The following is a 20,831-nucleotide window of genomic DNA, read 5'->3' on the forward strand; positions in this document are numbered from 1 at the left end:
AAAGGTCTGGCAGAGGCTGTTTTCCAAGAAAAATGATGAACTGGTTTTGGAGCCAAGTTAGCCCTGAGACCACCATAGACAGGTGCAGTATAGTCCCTACCCTGAGACAGGGCACAGACCAGCACAGGGAAACCCTTAGAATGGCACAGTGCAAATATGAAAGGGACAGAGAAGGACTAAAGGGAGGGATGAAGCCTGGGAGGTCTCCACTCTTTGCTCAAGGTGTTGTAATATCTGAGCCACTGTTCCTTACACTGCCACCACACACATTGGGCATAGTCCTTTAGCAGTCCCATCTAGATTTAACTGCACGATATCCTAGAGGGACCTTTTAAAAGACTTATTCATAAATCCTGGACACTGGATTTATACCAGTAGATGGTACTGTCTTTTAGCACTAACTTCCCCAATTGGTTAATTCACTATACTATCTAAAAAGTTATCTGTCATCTCCAAGAGACAACACATGAAAGCTCAGCAACAATCCTAACAAGGCTGTGTAGCTTCTGCATGAGAACAGCCTTGTATCTGCTTTGTTAAGGGCTCCAGTGAACTAAATGTGTGACTCTGCGCATATGTCTGAGTAGACATGCTTATTGTCTCTGATCATGGGGATTAAGTTAAGCCATGTCCGCGTGTATTCAAGTTGTTAGGTTCAGCATTCTGACAAATCCCTTGATTTAGATGAGTTGGCACCAAAAAAAAAAAAAAAAAAAAAAAAAGGTATTTAGTTACATTTTATCTTCCATATCAGCCTATGCAGTATCAGCAGAGAGCTTCTTGACAGTTCATATTTACATGCAGGGTATTGCACTTTGTATTACTTTATTTGAGGAGTATCATTAAATAAGAGAACTCCTCAAAAAAAGGTATTTTCTTCATTTATTTTGACAATTGCATTTTTTCTTTACTTCACCCTGCTCTCATCAGTGTACTGTATGGATATTTTGTTAAATAATGATATCAAGTGTTATGTTTTCTCAATACTGACACTTAGCTATTTAATCTTGGCTGAGAAGTGGAAAAGAGTCTACCATTTTTCATGTTAATTATAATGCAGGAGGATTAGCTAAATGCATATTAACTTTTTTTTTTTTTTTATCTGTGATACTTTATTAAACCATTTCATTAACTCTTTGAATCACCTCATAGAGCTTAATGAATGTTTTGGTGAATAATTTATCCACTAAAAATGCTGCTTTTGTGTGACTGAATTATTCACAGCAAATTCAGCAAATAGTTTAAGTATAAAAACTGGGGAATATATTTATATTTTTATTTAAGAAATGCAGAAATATTGGCCCTGAATAGGTCCTACACATTCCTGTATCCAGACTTTGTAATTTCTGTTTACTGCAAACAATATTTAGGGATCGTTGTCTTATACATCCACTAACTACAGATTTTAAAATACTGCTTAGCATCTTCTAACAAATTTATACTGATTAGAAAAGATGAAAAGCAATAATCAGAAAGCAGAACAGAAATTAGGAGAGGGTATTGCCAACATCCCACCTCCTTTCAAAAACAGTGATCTTGTTTCGTATTTCCAGGCAGTCTTAGGAGAACCACTTGTTTTCTTGCTTGGAAGGAAATAATGTATTAACAGTCTGCCAGGTCTGAAGGAAAAAGTCCTTCTGAATCCAGTTCTAACGATCAGATTAACTTTGGATATACAAGCAAGGTGCATCAGTCAGACACCCAACCAGTTAATAACATTAAAGTCACCACTGTACTCCAGCTAACATCTGGAAATTTTTGGCGGCCTATCTGAAATGTTTTGGAAGAGCTGGTGTAAAAAACCCTATCGCAATCTACACTAAGTATCAAACAATGGAAAACATTTCTTCCTAGCTGCAGGAATTATCCATTAGAAGTCCCAATGTTAGGTACATATTACAGTCTAATCAGAGTAGATTAACCATAAGAAAATAACAACTATCAGCTATTGATTGAAAGTTACTTTTGTTTTGAAATTTGCTTAAATAATGTATTAATAAAGGTTTCAAAGAAAGTTAATATCCAAAACAGAAAAAAAAGAGATCAAAGTGTATTATGTCCAGGTTTAATTAAGGATACTTAAATATTTGTTTTCTGGTAGGCTAGAAGTATTTCTCCCTTAAGTTACTGTTTATCAAAAAATAAAAATAAAAAAATTCACAAAAGCCCTTCTGCTGTTTCCAGTGATTCACAGGGTTAAATTTAACACAGGAATTACCAGAGATGCTACAGTGAACTTTCAGGAGAAGATTTTTTGAAAAGCTGGTGAGTTTTCCAGCTCTTTTTGAAAAAGCGGAGCTTGGCACTCCACTCCTATTTCTGCTTTTGAAAATCATCCCCTTGATCCAAAATTCGGAGAAAATTTTGTATCCACATTAAAAAAACGCAGAACCATGAGCTCTTTGTGAGTTACGTACAGACTCAAACTAAGTGTCACTCATTCTTTTCTTTTGTTCAGGTCTGGACAATGGTTATGACAAAATTCAGAAATCTGATAGGAGGTGATATTTCTTGAGTTGGTTGAAGTTTTTCATATTTTTAGGTAATAGGATCATTAGGGATGGTATTCAAGGATTTAGAGAGGCAAGGTTTAGGGAGAGGAAGGTTATTCTTTTATTAACTCAGCTTTATGGTTTGAAAACTGACGTGCTTCAGGCATACAAACCTTTTTCCTGTGCCCTGGAAACTGGTCTCTTTTTATAACTGTATCATCTAGTTTAATAAAAGATATTGCTTCTCCCTACAAACCTTGTCTCTCAGATTTTAAGACACATTAAAGCAAGTGAGTTCTGCCCTGCTATGAGCATTTCACTACTTTTTTATTTCAAAGCAATAGTCAGCAAAATGCTCCAACTTCAACAGTAGTTACATAGACACAAAAAATGTTGACTTTACATTCCATTATATCTTTAGCTTCCTTATTCATAACTTTATCCTTCTCATTACTGCATTCATCCTCCTTTTCTATTGCTATCACAAAATGGAACTACTAATTACACCATCCTTCCATTTTATTTATACAGAATACAACAAGCAGTGGTATGTCTAGTGAACTCAGTGGGATCTTTTTAAATATTTTCTGCAAATTAAATAACACTTGTTCCTGTATATGATACCACTACTTCCACTTCAGACACATTTACCGATTCTCATGCTTTTTACTTAGACATACTTCAAATTTTGCTTTTTTAAAGCTACCAGCAAAAGTATTTTAGAAAGTTACCTAAAACACCTGTAAATTATCAGTGGCTAATCATCATGAGCAAATGGACTTAATTTCTTTCTAAAGCAAAAATAATCCCATAATAATTGTCTTCTCTTCTTAACCTGTGCTCTACTATTCCTCTCTAACTCGTTGTACTATTCCTGTCCTGAGATTCTCACTTGCTCTAATTATATTTATTTCTTATAGCTGGAGAATAATTATGAGTCAAGTATGTGGGAAAAATTTAATTAATGCTAATTTTACATTTAGATTGTGCCTGTCTACACATGTATAAATAATTACATGCAATTCCAGAGTTAAAGGATTTTTGTAGCCCAAAAGGAAAAATATCCAGAGTCCCAGTCTGAGAATGAAGTGTCAGCTTGGACAGCTGTGAAGTGAACATTGCACCTTTTAAACATCAGGCAATTCAAAACTGGGAAGGGCAGAGTAGACGGAAAATCCAGTGTTCTGATCTCAGCCACAAGAGTTATTTTGCATGTTGTTTTAAAAAAAGGCTTGAGAAAACAATTCCTAGAGAAGCAGCAAGAATTTTCTCCTTTTGGGCACTCTGCTCAGTATGAGATGATAAACTGAGGCACTCTTGTTTACTGTAGAGCATTTCCAAAGTCTCTCCCTGGGTTTCCTGCACACTTCGGCAGTGTCTCCATATTCCTCCTGGATCATCTGTCCCTGCTTCCACCTCTTGTACACTTCCTTTTTATGTTTAAGTTTAGGCAAGAGCTCCTTGTTCATCCATGCAGACTTCTTGCCACCTTTGCTTGATCTTCTGATTGTTGGGATGGACCATTCTTGAGCTTGGAGGAGGTGATCCTTGATCATCAACCAGGTCTCCTGAATCCCTAATCCCTTCAGGGTTGTATCTCATGGCTTTATTCCAAGCAGATCCCTGAACAGGCTGAAGTCTGCTGTCCTAAAGTTCAGGGTTATGATCCTACTTTTTGCCATCCTCCCATCTCTCAGGAACCTGAATTCCACCATCTTATGGTTGCTGCATTGCTGACCTTCACATCACTGACCCATCCTCCTTCCTTTTAAGCATGAGGTCCAGCAGAGTGCCTCTCCTCATCAGCCAATCCTTGATCACCTTTGTAAAGGAGTTGTCATCAAAGTACTCTAGAAACATCCTGGATTGCTTATGCCAGGCTGAGTTGTGTGTCCAGCAGAAATCAGGGTGGTTGAAGTCCCTCATAAGGACCAAGGCCTGCAGATGAGAGGCTTCTTCCAGCTGTCTGAAAATGGCCTCATCTGTTTCTTCCTCCTAAGCAGGTGATCTGTAGCAGATCTGCTATGTCACCCACATTGGTCTACCCGCTAATCCAGACCCATAAGTTATCAGCTCGCCCCCAATCCACCCCAGGCAGATCTCTAGGTATTCCAGATGCTCTCTCATGTAAAGGGCGACTCCCCCTCCTTGCCTTCCCAGCTTGTCCTTCTAAAGAACTTGGATCCATCCTTAGCAGCGTTCCAGTTCTGTGAGCTGTCCCACTGTATCTCCGTGATCCCAATGAGATTGTAGCCCTGTAACTGTACACACACTTCTAATCAGTATGCTGCATGCATTAGCATACAGGTACTTCAGAGATCTATACACTTCAGAGTGTGCTGATTTCCCAGAAAGGACATAAGAGCTTTCCCTGTAATGCCGTCCCATAAACACTTCCTTATTTACTTGCATACCGCGAGATGGTTCCACTTCAGCCCTGATTTGTTGGACCATTCTCCTCCTTCCTCACGGCATACCCTCGTCAATGGTCCAGAGTCAGCCTTCTTATTTCTGCGACTCCATCTGATCTTTTCTTCCAGGGTGTACTGCGACCAGGATTCATCTGACCAAATTTAGACACCTATTATGGGATACCTGTCTAGACTGCTTATGGGCAAACAAGAGGACAGGACACTTCAAGGGTGAAATTCAGCTCAATCTAAAGATCTTAAAGTGAATCAGATGAATTGCATCCTAAAAGTGCTCATTTCTTGATACCACCTATACTGGGAGCCTGGGTTGACTGGCTTGTGGGTAGATATCCTTCATCTAACCACTTACCAAAAAGTATATATGACTTGTACATCTCAAACACCTAATCAGGTTAGGGGACATTTTCCTGAAATGTTCTCCTAAAAGTAGCACTTAAATTCTGCCTAAGTAGCATTTTAAGCTCCTAAGTGCTGTGTTTGTTCTGGTTTTAGATAATTTACCCTACTTACCCTACCCTACTCCTGAAAGTCTTTGTAGGTTTCTGTCTTCACTTTTGAAAATTTGGTTCTTAAGACCTTAAGTCCCATTCTAAATTGTTCCTGAATTCATAAGGTGCTATTGAAAATATTATCCCCACAATTTACATTTATGTTCTGTCTTTTACAGATTAATTGCCAAGTGCTCCAAGACCTGTCTCACAGAAGTTATTTCACCCACCCACTAATAAAATGGGGACATCTAAAATCTAGAAGATGATTAATCCTCAGACCTGTTTAACAACTGCACTCACTATCTTCTCTCTCTCAAGAAAGCAGTGTTTGCAGAAAGATCTTTCCTCTAGAAAGGCTTCCAAACCTTTATTACAACTGAAATTCCATCTATTCATTTATATTTAAAATGTGTAGTCAAAGGCAATAGAAATGTATTACTGAACAGTTTTTTTGGAGTGTTATCAAAATGTAAAAATTTGTTGACATTTTTTAAGTTGGATAATACAGGGTAAATAAAAGTCACGAGAATATACTGGGATTTTGTTTTCTTCATTTTAAAATAATTATATTCAAGTTTTAAGAAATTTTTAAAAGACTTGATTTTTAAACTCTTTTCTTTAGTTCAGATTCTCAAGGACACCTACGTGGAGTTGAATAAAAATACTCACTTTTAAAAGTAATTATAGTTATTTTATTATAATACTCTCATTATATAATCATCAGAAAAAAGTTATTAGAACACCTTCCCAACTAAAAAAAAATCTTGTGAGACTGCAGAATTGATCTTATTAATAACAATTTCATTACTATTGCCTGAACGTTGCTACTGTCACAAGAACAAATTGTGTAGTCTTAATCTCATTTCTTCACCATCCCAGAAGTACAACAACAGAGGAATTACAGTTTAGGGAAATCAGAAATTTCCTCCTGCTCCCACAGCATAATAATTTACTCCTGGTGTAGGCCACCAGCCTCGTTTCTATTGCAACAACATAGAAGCAACTGAGTCAGTGATGAGAGAGGACAACAGTTGGCCACTGGCCCCCATCTGATCCACAGTGAGGAAATTCCTCGTGTGTAACTCACAGGTACCAGGATTTGTGATTTTTTTGAGGATGAGAAAAAGCATGGGTGAAAAGTGTGTCATGGATAGGCTGGAAACATGTGGAGTAACACGCAAAAGACAGGCTGCTGTCCCTCTGTTAGAGGGGGGACCGGAGCAAAAGGCTAAGACAGCAACTGGGGGCAAATTCAGATGGACCTGGAGTGCTTTCTACAGAAGCTGAATCACAAACTTTGAAATTTTGTTAGCTGTCACTAACTGTAGTTCCCATCAATCAGTGGCAGAAATATCATATGAACCTGTGTGTATTTTCTGCTTGCATTTGAAAATAATGTATTTATCCTATTCCATTAGTATATTTTAATAAGCATTGCTTTGGGACAGTATGCCTGCCAATTTATGTTTATGAGACTGTCAACAGAATTTACATGCCTAAGAAAATATGATACAACATTGCCAAAGCAGGGACTGCCTGTCAAATGAGGTTGTCATGGAGAAATGGGACATAGGAAAGCTCATACATAAAGTGGCACACAGAGAATGCCAGGGATTTTTTTTTTCCCCCCTGTTGAGCTCAATAAATATTTATTTCGGCAAAGGAAGGGGTAAGGAAATAATAAAATTATGAGCCATATTGTGCAGTCATTTTTATTTAAGAGAACTTTCCATTGAATCCAGTCCAATCTGAAACCACAACAATAAAGTTCTTGCATTCTATATTGTGCTTTTAGAAGCTGGTTTTAACAGTTTAAGTTGTGCCTGGCAATGGTTTGCCAGTGCAAAGAATGTGCTATCACAAAATTCAGCACAGATACCCTCTTCACCAAATACTCTGTCCTGCCTTGAAACAGAGCAAGTCAAGGAGAAAAGGGCATTTCTGGAAGTGCCTTCAGGCTGGCTTGTCACAACTGCTGGCATGGTTTTCAGGAGTCATCAGGAGCTGGCATTAACTGGCAGCCCTAAACAGTGCTAGGGACTCCAACCTGTGCTAAGGTGGCTCAAGAAGCAGGAGGTGCTTAAGAATTTTTTGAACCCCTGCTTGTATCAGTACTGAATATTTTAGGGTTTCAGAGAAAAATACGAAGGCAAATTCTTACCCAGTCTATCAAAGCAGCCAATGCAATCTCCGTGAGATATTTGCACTGACACCAGCTTGACACACGTCGAGGAGATAGGAGGTAGCCAAGTGCTCTGGAGTTGTTTCCCTATCATAATCTTAATTACCCCAGGGAGAAGATTAGATGCTGCTTATTATTTACAGCTGATTCTTAAAATGATGATTATATAATGAGACAAACCTCTAAGGAGAATATCTTTTCAATTTCCAAATTCTCTAGGTGGAACTGATTTTCCCTATCTTTAGGTTGCTAAAAGTTTATTCTCTAAATCTAAGCTAGTCATCTAGACTACCTTAATGAAGAGGAATAGGCTCCCTGAGACAATGATTTATCTTGTTATAAATTAGGTGAAATGAATTGTCCTCCAAAAGTTCCTATTGCCTCTAGTAGCAATGAAGGGACCCTAGAGACAGCCCTGGCACATGCTTTTAGAGGCCTGAATTTCTGAGGGATAAATCACACCCTGAGCAAAGACTGATGCCTATCATGTGGACATGGACTTATATCCTGGGGTGAAATAAATCTGCCACTGATGTTTGTGTCATTAACTTGTTTTGGATACAAAGAGATCAAAGACCAGTCTGCAACTTCTTTCGCTTGCATCCAGGAAACCTCAAACTGCTGATGCTCTACTCCAGGAGTCTTAAATCCATTCCTGCAAGACCAGGAAAAACAGCTGAATCAACCTGGGGAAAGGAGAAATAATGTACCGTTGACCTGGACCAACAGTAAATAGTTATCATCCATACTTCGTGGACTTCCACAGCTACCCCTTTTTTCCCAGATATTCTCTGCACATCCACATGTATTTTTGCATTGAAGTCCAACAACCAGCTACCAACCAATCAGTATGGTGATAGACTAGAAGTGCTTTTTCCTCCACCTACCTCCCACAAAGTCGTGTGGGACAAATTAAGTCAGTGTTTACAAAGAAATAAAAACTACACAACATTTACAGGATGGTTAAGTTAGTATTTGCCTTATTTTGAGGCCGAATACACCCCTGAGTATGAATCTATGCATATTTCATCATAGTTGCATTAAATAACTGACCAACAACTTATTGTGCACTGTAAAAAATACATAGCAGTTTTCTCTGCACTGTATACCTTTTGCGAGATGTAATGGTATGCAAGCATATTATAAATACTCTAGAATAATTTATTTATTATATTCCATTAGTGTATTTTAACAAGCATTGCTGTGGGACAGTATGCCTGCCAATTTATGTTTATGAGACTGTCAAGATAATTTACATGCCTATGAAAATAAACAACATTGCCAATGCAGGGTCTGCTTGTCAAATAATCTTGTCAGGGAGAAATGAAACACTACTGAGCTGAAGAGTAAAGCATATGCATTATTGCTGGCTACACAGATTCTAGGTGACACAATGAAATACATTTATGCCATTTTTCATGTATCATATGAATAAAAAAATGAGGGAGTGGGGTACTTCAGGCTGCCATATATTGTACTGTACAAAACAGATTTAGCACTCAATCACTCCTGTTTCTTCAAAATAATAATAATAAAAAAATAGGAATACTCAGGCCCCAGTAACATTAGTGGGGAATATAGAATGTATTATTTATCTGGAAAACTGAGAATGCTACACAAAATCATGAATACTTCACAATGCTTAAGCTGAAATAAAATAGCTTCAGAGCTGTCTAGGGCTGAAAAAAATTACTGGGAAGAGTTCATTCAGAAGTTCTGACTAGATAATTATTGAGCTGCACTGACAAACTCTACATTTCCCTGCCAATTACACCTTCCGGGCCATGGCTTTTAGAATAATTTAAAGTAGTGAGTTTTAGAATCTTGTTCTCATAATTCCTGGCAGACAGCTAATCCCTGCATTCCCTTCTTTAGGAGGAAAACCCCAAACTAAAACTACACTCTTCCACATTCTCCCTAAGCATGAAACTGCACTGGTTCCTGGAAATAGCCTTGGAGAGAAAATGTAACCAGGGGAAAAAATTACCCCAAATCATTCCAAAGTAGAGAAATTAGTCTCCCACTAAAGTTTGATGAACGGTCTGTTACTGGTGACAAATAAGAATGATCTGAGAGAAAAATGGGGTAGAGGTATACAAAGGAGGGTCAATGTTTATCTGAAGCTTGTAAAAGCTTTCTTATTTATGCGGAGAGATTGCCTATATGCAAAGCAAACAGTTCATACATGAATAATCTCAGCTGTGCATAGCATCAAGCGTACTGGCAGCTGATGGCATCAGCAGAAGAAGGAGCCAGACAATGAGAGCACAGGCAATGAATGGAGAACAGGGACGCGGCGGAACATCACAGGAGAGAGAACAACTCAGTACCGCTGAGATAAATGAGGGGGGTGCAAGGAGAACCACTAACTGGCTCAGATATGTAGCGAGTGCGCTGCTCAGACAGGACCACGCTACAACTAATCTCACATCAGCAGAGAGGGAAGGTGAGCGGTCCCTGGAGCTCACTTCACTTGCCTTCCCCATGAAGGAGCACTATTAAGTGAAGCACTAGATCCTAAAAGTCTGGGGCTGAATGAATCTGAAACTGCTCTTTCACGCTGGCTGGACGCCTGTACTGCAGTCTCCATTAAATTGATATCTCCTGTGTAGGAACAGTGCTATACCAGCTCCAAGAGAGGCCAGCAAGCAGGGTCCACAATATAATCCACACTGTTCTCCCTATTGTACTTATTGTAGCAGATTACAGGAAAGACAGTAAAAGGATGTTATAAGAGTCTTCCCAAGCTGAAGTATGGCTAGAGGTGGTGCACAATCATTTTATAATGATACTCTGCTAGATCTGTCAGTGTACTGTTTTTTAAGATGGCAGCTGCACCCTTTCATTGACAGCTATATTATATAGTTAATGCTTGAATAGAAACCTTTCCTCCAGAAATAAATGGCAAGACTTATACAGACTTAAATGGGCTAGTATGTCATTCCTTTGCAATTTCCTTGATGGAGGGATAAAGCCTATCAGGTAACAAGTTGCATTCAGATGGATTGTTGTAGCATTGTGTCAGAGAAGGCAGTCACAAATTGAAAAGCAAATTTTGCTTCTTCATTGCTTTTTTAAAGACATGATGTTTAGTCAGATCCCAAACACAGAAATTCAAGCAGGTGAATTTGCTAAAAGAGAAAAAAAAAATTGGGTGAAAAATTTTAACCAAAAGATAATCTTGTTCTCTTATCCGCTTCTGATTCCTAACGACAAGCTCAAATCATACTTGAGTGCAAGCCTATTTTTGGAAATGGAAGTGCAGCTCTCCACCTAAGAACAAACCAAGTGCCCCATGAATCCAAAGGGAACCTTGGAGTGTGGCTGGAACAGCAGCAGCGGAGTCAGGCGTGGCGTTGGGGTGCAACAACAGATGCTCTGGACTCTGTAGCAACATATGTAGAGGCAGGGTAAACTGCATATAGAAGTTATCCTCTGATTAATGGGAGAAATATCCGCACAAGAGAACTGGGGATAATTTGAGCAGGCAGAGGATAGGACTTCTCCACAATCCTTGCCAGTACACATCAGTCCTGCCCTGCAATAACCTCTGCAATTCCAGCACTGGGCCCCTTGAGCAGGTGCTTCCAATTGTGTGGCAATTTCTGATTTGAGCTGTTGATCTACAAGAAATTGCATCTGGCTTTCTTCATAGCACTCTATCACATCACCACATGTCTTTCTGATTGATTTAATTAACACTTTTCTCTCGCTCTCTCTCCCCTTTTTGTAAGCTTCCATCTATTTATTTATATTTCCCCCTAGATTGTTGACTCTCAAGTTATGTAAAATATTTTTAGATACATCTAATGCAAAAGTAACACAAATCAAGCTGCCTTTAACTTCTCAGGCACATATATACTATATTTTAATGTGCCCACTTATGCTGCTGTGTAATACATCTTCATAGTGTTGGCTTAATCGCGAATGACAAGTGTTGAAAATGTAATAAAGACAGGGACACATTAATCCATTTTGTATGAAAATGTGAAAAGGTAATCAGATTCTGAATGGCTGTATGCTTTAAAAATATACTGGCTGAGATTTCTTTTTCTATTCGGGATTCTCACCAGAGATTCTGATTAGAAAGATTTCAATATAAAATTACCTTAAAATATTACAATTGTGACAAAAATGCACTGAGGAAGTTTTAAAAAATGAGAGATGAATCTCAATCAGTAATGTGATGACCCCAAAGCTTTTGAAACACTTTAAATAGTCAGGGAAGTCTGTATTCCTCTTCTTTTGACAGAATCTCATACAGCCTTGCCCATGGGTAGAGATGCAGGGTCTATCATTATCATATCTATTTCTGAATATCCAAAGCTAATTAAATAATTATTGTTAATAATTATTCCATTCTCCACAGGCAGCCAAAGATACCTACATAACAAAATGCGTATAGAGAAGCTTAATCTTTTCTTTTTCTGCAAAACCAAGCAATAGATGGTGAGCTCTTCAAAGGATGCTCTTGCAGTATATTCTTCCCTGTCCATAATCACTGTAACATGTATTTCGCATGCCCAAAAGGATCTATGCAGCCTGACAAAGTGCTTTTTTTTAGGAAAAAGAACAAAATCTTTTCATCCTTTTCCCTTTTTCTCACCACCCTGCATGTGGAGTAAGGTAATAGCTTTGAGGAGATTATTTAAACGCACTTGCCTCTTCAAATAACTACCTAACCCAGGCCACAACCCAGTCATCTGTAATACATTCATATTCACATGATCAAATTTGGTAGCTCAAAGGCTGGCACTTAAATCCATTCAGTGGTTGCAATCAAAAAGAACTTCCCTTTCTCCATAGCTAACTCCCATTTTATGTAAAGGGAACGTCTCCCAGACTAAGGTTATATTACAAAATGACAAAACTTTTTAATTGTGATCATTCTACTGAGGCTGTAAATTAAGTGAAGAAATCCACAGAAGTCCTGATGAAATTGAAATTATTTCTTTAGTTATTTAACTTTGAGTAATTATAGCTCAATGTCATCTTAACTCTTGAGCAAGAGATCATGATCTGATTGCACCACCGAAAATGCAGCTTCTCATAGCATAGTATCACTGGTATAGTTTATGTTGCATATTTGTCTCTTTGTGCTTGTTTATCAGTTTAAAGTATTTTAGCTCCAAAACATCAAGGTCAATTTTTCAGATGCTTTACATGGTTCATCATAGGGCCTCAAGCAGAGCTGATATATTAGACACCCTGTCTGTGAATTATAACGATTTAATACTTTCAGTAATCTTGCACTTATTGTTTTAGTATAATTCCCAAAATAACTGAAAGAGTTCAGCACAGAGATACTTCTATTCCTGCGTGAAATCTAATGAGATGCAAAGGCTTATACTCAGTGTATGAAAAGCATTTACAACACATAAGCAAGTTGTATACCTAAATATGGAGTAGAGAGGAAAATGATTAGAACAGAAACGTTTCCCATAAGCCTGTGCAAATTTTATAAAATCAAGAATTGGCTATGTCAAACATTTTTCATTTAACACTTTCAATTAACTTGAGATGTTGTAGGATGCCACTTTATATTATCTGCTTAATAGAGTAGGAAGGGGAGGGATTGGTTTCCTGCTGTGGCTAAGGCTGTCCAAAACCAAAGCTGATTCAGACCTACCTGCAGAGCTCCGCTGTAACCTAAAGCTGTTCATCTTGCAGCACAGCCACAAAGGAAGGATGATGGTGAACTCACCTCCTAGGGATAAGTACTCATCTCCTAGATGTGTCCTGGGGAGATGTGCCATGGCAGGTCTTCAGTGGCATCTCCAGGGAGTTCCTGTACTATATAGCCTCCTATGCCAAGCACAAGTGAATCCAGTTCAGTGTCTGCTGGCAGTGCAGTTAGTAATATTTTCTCTAAACTAAAATTCTGTCTTAACCTTTATATTGTTTCTTGCTAACCAGTGTTGTAATGAACTGCACTGAGACTATGTCCATATTTGTGAACTACAGTAGTGGCATTTCAGGATTAGCAGAGATGAGAGGAGCATTCATTTCTCTTCTGCAGCAATTATTTATACAAGGTTTTCCAGAGTCACAAAAAAAGATTATAAATGAGAGAACACTGGAACACTGCCACCTCTAGAGTGCTGCTTTGTAGAGGAACTTTAAACAGAAATGAAAATGTCACTTTCATGCACTGTGCATTTCACTTCTTTCCCTTTTATTTCTGAAAAAAACCCTCAGCTTTATTATAAGGGTTAGTACATCTATCATATCTTGATCATAACCTTAAATAATGCTAAATATGAAGTTCTAAAGTTATTTTTGGCTCACTAAATCTTTTAAGTCCTATGTGATAATTTTGCTACTCCTCAGAAAGAATAAAATACAGTAATTGTTGGGGGTAAACTGTCATTTCCTGCCATGCACAGCCATTTGGTTCTACCTCCTGTAGTTCTAGACTAATTCAAGACAGAAAGATGGTACAAAGAGTCTAGGTCAATACATAGCCTTCCACAGTAATTCATAGGGATGCCTGGGACAACAGGAGCCTACAGGGTTAGAGGAATAAATCTAAACTTTGATCTAGATTCAGGCTGAAAGATACTCTTGTGAGAGCTATATGTGTACCTATTTTGGGGGTTAGGACATACATGCCTTCCACACAAAATGCTTTGGGTTTGCTACCTACATAACAGCTATACGTCTGAGTTGCTGTACATTGGTAGGTATAGAAATGGTTTTGCTTTAATCACGCTAGTCTCATGACTCACCTAAGCCTTTGAAATACTTTTTTTTCCTATGGAGGACAGTGCAGACAGGTGGCACAGAGTCAGCAATGTGCCCTTGTGGCCAAGAAGGCCAACGGTACCCTAGGTTGCATTAGGAAGAGCATTGCCAGTAGGCAGAGGGAGGTGAGCCTCCCCTTCTACTCACCCCCCTGGTGAGGGCATATCTGGAGTACTGTGTCCAGTCCTGGGCTCCTCAATACAAGAGAGACATGGAGCTACTGGAGCGAGTTCAGCGATGGGCCACAAAGACATCTAGAGACCTACATGGAACAGACAGAAATGACACAGGAATTACAGGAGAACTATACCCACCTGGACTGGCATCTGGAGACCAACAGAGATACCCTAGAGCATTTTAAATGATACCAAATGCATAGCTTTAGGCAACTGAATCAAGCCCTTGGCAGTATATTTAATGATGTTTCGAGAATTATTCAGATAACCCCAAAATACACTCATGGCTGGTCAGCTGAACTCTTCTAACTTAGATCTGATGCCTAACTCGAGACATGCAAAGTTAATTGAGACTGATGTTACCCCTTTTGTTTTAGCTGAAGAGTGACCTTGTGTTAAAGCTGAACGTAGTCATATAGCATGGCTAACGTGTAGCCTAAACCTCCATGGGGCACCTGAAATGTATGTTGGCCACAATAATGGACTAACCTATACAACAAATGATTAAATAAGCAACTACAATTTGGTTATCATGGTCTTCCAACCTTTGACACCACTGTAGACTAGCTATGCACACTTTGTACACTGCTTCATATTTTATAAGGCAACTGTCACCCTAGTTTCTGTTCCAAGCTATGAGGATGACCAGTTGCTTTTTAATTAAGTTACAGTATAGATTAAGTGAAAGAAAAAACAGAGCTTAAAACTGAGAGTAGAAATGTTAACAGTATTTAATTCAGTCGGTCGCTGATCTGAGTAGGCAAAGCAAATCAGATTAAAATGATCCACAAACTATTGAAATGATTTTTTGTTTGGGTCAGCCCTTGCACTGTCTTTAAAATCACATCTGCAATCTGCACAGTATTTAGCTATACATGACAAGACAAGATGTCTTCTTCTCTGACTAGAGCTACTTTGGATCTTGAATCCTTTCATAGCAAACACTGGAAAAGCACCAATGCTTATTTTCAAAATGTGTCACCTAGAAGTAGCTATTTCAGTATCAATAATTACATCTTATAATTTAATAAATAGCAGCTCATCTAGATGACTTCTAATCATAGCAAAAAATGTAAATTCTATTTCTGTTTACTTAAATCACTTAGGGCTAAAGAGTTATAGTCTTACATTAGTACCCTTTCCTACAAATCATCCCACTGATTACCCTTGACACGTATTTTACTGAATATACTAATCAACATTGTTACTGAATCAGAGAAAAATAGGATTAGAAGGGACTTAGAAGTCATTTAGGCCATTTTCTTGTCTCAAGCCATGATCAACTACGCGCACAACATCCCTGATAGATGAGAGAGATTTTACACTCCGCAAAATCTCTTTAAGTGTTACTTATCTTGGTAGTTAGAAAATGTTTTCCTCACGTTTCAACTAAATCTCCTTTATTTCAGTTTAAGTCCACTGCTTTTTGTTGTACAATGGACATAGACAAAACTTATTTGTCTTTTCTCCTCTGTCCAGCTACTCTTTATGCATTTGAAGACAATTTATCACACTTCCTTTCAGACGTTTTTTTTCCCCTAAATAGACTAACCCAATTATTTCAGTCTTTCTTTGCAGGTCATGTTTTCTGGATTTCTGGGAGAGCCCTAAGTGCATTAATAGGCCTAAATTACTCTGAGCAGCCTCATCCATTTGTCCAGGAGTGCCCTACAAGCACCAGCCCTGGCCCTTGCCTGCATCGTGTAGGCACATCTGCATCCAGCCCTGTCCCTTGCTGATTTTGATTTGTTGACTTGAATTCTAGGGTTGACCTTGGACCTGATGTGTCATTTTGGCCTTCTCTGATGCTCACCAAACTGTCAGCGGAGCCTGGTCTTGCCACTGATCCAGCCCTGCTGGGCATTGCAGGAGTGTCGTGGTTGTCGAGGCCACCACCCCAGCCTGTCCTGTGGTCACCTCGGCCTCCACCTTGGCTTCCTCATGGTGTAGCCCCACTCCAGCTGCTGCCTGGCAACTTCTAATCATTTCTGTTTCCCTCCTTTTGGAAATATCTTGAAGTTTGGATTTTTCTTAGGCTGTTTTGCTGATTTGTCAAGATCATTTTGTATTCTAGTCCTTCCCTTAAACCTTACTGCAGCCCCTCCTAGCTTGGTGCTGATTAGTAATTAAATAAGTATACACTTCATGCTTTTGAAATAATTAAGGAAAGTATCGAGTGGTGCCAGACTGAAGATAGACCCTGTGAAATTCCACTTACTGCATCCTTCCAACTTGACAGCCTACCGTAATAACTACTCCCCTAGTATGATATTCTCCCCTTCCAGCAGTGCCATATTTCCTTAGCTTGTTTCAGAGAGTCCTACTGAAGTTCAGCCACATGATCTCTCTTCCTTCCCCCTTTTTTTTTTTTTTTTTTTTTTTTTTTTTTTTCAGGAAAGCTCTTAACTTCTCACAGAAGGAAATTGAATAGATATGACATGGTTTGTTCTTCGTTGTTCTTTGTCTCCTTACAAGCATTTACCAGTTGTATACAAGTGGTTCAGTCATTTATTCTAGTGTTTTCACAGGAACTAAAGGTCATCCAGTAGGTTACTCCTTACCTCCATTAAAAATAGACAACATATTTTTCTTTTCTAGGCTTCTAAAGCCTCACTAGTCCTTACGAGTTCACAAAGTTGCTGACCCTGAGGCTGCTTGAGTAGGTACCATAAAGTGAATTTCATCAAGCTCAGACAATTCAAAGCATCTACCTTATCTAGGTGCTCTCTAATTGGATCTTCTAACTGCTGTTGTGGCCTGAGATTTTTCTCCTCGTTGTTGATGGGGACTTAGTGAGTTGCCTGATGAACATCGTTACTGTCAGTGAAGACTGAAGCAAAAAATGCAGTAAATGCTTTGGCTTTTCTTTGTGTCACCTGTTGATAGCTCTCTCTCCTTGTTAAGCGGCAGATCAGCTCTTTCCTCGATCTCCCTTTTCCTCTGTAACATATTGCATCTACAGAGGATTCTTGTTTTCTTGCCATCCTTGCTGGAACACTTGCTACAGTTTTCCTTTTTAAACGTAAGTTTCTAAATCTGTGTTTTGGCACCTAATAGGAGCAGCCTACTTTCTCCAGGGTGCTAACTGTGGGCTATTTGGGTATCTGAAGATTCTATTCAGGTGCTTAAAAGCATATTTACATGTCCAAATTTAAACTGAAAATGCTGGCTTATGTGAAGAAGTATCATATCCACTTAACTGCTTTCAGAAACTAAATAGGACAGGGGGAAAAAAAAAAGACAAATACTACATCCAATTTATCAGAGCTTCAATCTTTTTTAATGTTGTTGTTTTCTTAATTTATCTAAAACGAATAAGCTTTTTCTTTTAATGCTTTTGCTAATTCTTCCAATAAAATACTAATTTCTTTTCCTTTCACACATGTAACAGTCAGAAGCTTATTTCTTGATTTTAAATTAAAGCAATTACTTACTGCATTATTTCCTTAATAGAAAAGCCTTAAATTACCTACCAATTTAGAGTGGCTCAGTGGTTTCTACCAAGTGGTTATCTGCGATGTCTAGCTTCATTTCCACTGCAAAAATGGAAGAATCTTGTTAATATCAACTCATTCTCCTCTTTCAAGCATTCTGAGCAGCTTTAATTTTTTTTCCTTAAAAAAGGGGGAGAGAGAAAGGACTGTGTTATGCTTAAGGCTATAAAGTGGGGTTCCAACAGAATTAACTCCACATGGCTTCTGTATGGGAGTGCTTCATAACCAGAAATAAAATATTTATGGCTTGTCCACACACAGAGCATTTCCCTGAGCTGCCTAAATGCAAGGCTATTCCAATGTACGAATTGCTTAAAGCTGTGCCTGGTGCTGTGCCTGACCTAATTGGCCCTTTTGAGATCTTAATGTTACCTAAAGAACAATGCAATGATAACATGGTTATATGGATTTTAGGTAAGTGCTTCTCTCATCTGGTCTGCTGGGTTCGTGGGTGAGGTGCTTGCTCTTTCTCCCCATATCAGTGCCTCCATTTAATAGCTCTGTGCCTTCATGTCCCATCTGTAAAATTGCCTCTCATCATCTTGATTAAGTTTATACATTTCTGAAGGATGTTGTACAGTTGTAATACCCCTGTGCTCAGCACCTAACACAGCAAAATCTGCATTTCTTTGTGTATTGCCTTCATACAAATGCATTTAAAAAGCAAAAAATTACTGGTTCTGCAGGCTGCAAACTCTATGTGCATATCTTTGTTTATTCATCTGTGAAGGCATATTGGGATTCATTTTATGCATAAAGACTCTCATTGTGTGCCAGGGTAGGACTATACTTGATGATGATGTCTTATTCCAGCTGACGTTTACACCACTTATATAAGGATATTTTACAATGACTTTTTATATCCTTTCTTACCATACATCACTTACTCCACTGGATCCAACTTCTTGCATGGCTAGAAAGTGCCAGCTTGTTTTCTTTACCCTCTGTTCCAGTCAGCCTGCACTGCTGTGCCACATCATGCCACAGGGCTTCATGCGGATTGCAAGGATGCCTGTGATACAAAGTCAGATACAGTCACCAGAATTTTTGCCTTGTATATATGTGTGTGTTTGTGTGTGTGTGCATGTGTATGTATGTATATATATTTTCTCCCCTCAATTCATCTTCAGCAGCTGAAGAGCCATTCTATTTTGTTTTCCAAACCTTCAGCCTGCATCATTAAGCAAAATTATAAGCAATTGGTAAGAGGATCCTATAGTGAGTGGCATCAGCCATTCACAGCTCTGATTCCTAGGCAAGGTAATTACCATGTACAACTTCTTTCTTTTACTCTGGCAAGTAACAAGAAGAAAGCGTGAGGTGGTAAGCAAAGGCCTAAAAACGAAGTCAAATACACCATCATGACTAACAGGAATGCATACTAAAACTGGTATACATTAGATATCAGCAAGGAAATCAAGTCTCTCAAATACACTTTGATCCACTAAAAATAAACAAGCATTTACTTGCAAGAGCAAGGCAGAAATTGTTCGTTAAAAATTTTTTTGAGGATTTGAAATGCCTTCTTCCATAAGTAAGCATTATTCTAGAGGAGAAATTTTTGCTCTGTGTATTACTATCTAAAAAAATCAAAATTTTCACCCCTGGGTTTTGGGGTTGTTTTTTTTTTTCAATAAAGGTGGGAGCAGAAAAATTAAAATAAAAAAAGTTTTGAAAATTATTGCTGGCAAAGTGGTCAATTATTGGCCATTCCCGACATTGTCCATGGGTGCTTTTCTGCACCTTCAGACAGAGATGGAGTATTGCTTTTATTTCAGCTGTACTGATTATTCATAACAGATGACAATCACAACTCAGTTCCCCTCAGGAATCTCAAATAGCCAAGTGAGAAGAAGTAAGCAGGTACTGGAAAAACAGACGTGAACCATTTCTCACCGCTGTTTGGGGTGAGGGAATAGAGGCAGGCTGAGAATTTGCATCATTTTTCTTCAACTGTTACTCATCGGTATCTACCTTCCACCTGCACTCCCAATAAAAGCACTCAGCCACTATGTCCACAACATGGTGGTTCTGCGTTACTGAATCTGACATGTACTGGGTGTACTCAGAGCTCTGATGATAACTGATATGAAAGATGGTAAAGCCAGAGGGTGAACTTCAGTCAGTGAGAATGAGCAAGTCTGTAATCATATTAACATCACATTATTATTATCATTATCATTAAATGCAGCAAATGATTCCAGAAATTTGAATTTTTCACCTTTTTCAATGGCAAGGGGGCCAAAATATGTAGATAAAGGAGTCCTCCTAGCAGGACATGGATCATAATTTACAGGACCTCTGTATCCTTCAGCAGAACTCACTAGATTAAATGTTATTGACTTATGGCTATGCCAGAATACCTCCCTGATAGATAGATCTCAACTCCTACAACTTTGCAACAGGAAATTATCCAGAAATCAATAAATTTATCTGTGGTGAAAAAGTAATTGGTATCATTAACAATCTAGTGACATCTACAGACTTTCTACTAGTTTACTCAGAAGCAGTCAGTTTTCAGGAATTCATAAGGTGGATATCATAATCTTCATACAGAAAAGAGATACATCCCACATATCTGGAAGTACGGAAAAAATGAGGAAGGGAAGGATGTAGAAATCCAAAAGCAGTTCACAATCAGGATATGACAATTTCTTTCCAGAGTCCCACAACTTGATTGTGTGTACCAGGTCTTTGGTAACCTGGAAATGTTTCCTTCCATTCTCCCCAGCAACCCCAAATGTTTTGGGCTTTTTTAATACTCAAGGAACTGAATTATCTATCAATACATATATCAACTGCATATACAACATCTGTGAC

This window comes from Dromaius novaehollandiae, chromosome 3, assembly GCF_036370855.1.
Source record: "Dromaius novaehollandiae isolate bDroNov1 chromosome 3, bDroNov1.hap1, whole genome shotgun sequence".
In the NCBI taxonomy this organism is placed as follows: domain Eukaryota; kingdom Metazoa; phylum Chordata; class Aves; order Casuariiformes; family Dromaiidae; genus Dromaius; species Dromaius novaehollandiae.